The sequence below is a fragment of the Penaeus monodon genome, chromosome 32 (assembly GCF_015228065.2).
Source record: "Penaeus monodon isolate SGIC_2016 chromosome 32, NSTDA_Pmon_1, whole genome shotgun sequence".
NCBI lineage: Eukaryota > Metazoa > Arthropoda > Malacostraca > Decapoda > Penaeidae > Penaeus > Penaeus monodon.
The window spans coordinates 16,672,521-16,672,987 of NC_051417.1; positions in this window are offsets into that span (position 1 = coordinate 16,672,521).

Sequence of the window (467 nt, forward strand, 5' to 3'; positions counted from 1 at the left end):
GCATTATTTTGAGACCCACCGAGTACACCAACTGACAAAAAAAAATCGCATAATGTCTACACTGGTCATCTCTCAATGAAAATGGTATTCAGCTGACCGAGCACGGGACATCAACCAGAGAAACCCGTAGAGGCAGACCATATCGTCATTATGTACGACATACCCCTTGAGGCAAACCGACTGTACGGCATCTTTCACAACAACAACATAACTCGCTGTCCACTCATCAGCGTAGCAGTGCTTAGCGGTGTCAAGATCTCTTTGAAGGAAGCTGAAAAGCTTGGTAAGTAAAAAGACTTTGAGACGAAGACCAGAGTGATTCCAGCCGCTACAGGAGGTTTTGGAATTATGAAGATTGATTATCAAAAAACAACTTGAAGAACTCTTATGTTGTTAAAGCAGGTATCAAGGGAAAAAAATATTGCTTGGTACGGCCCACATTCTTCGGAAAGTCCTGATCATTGGTC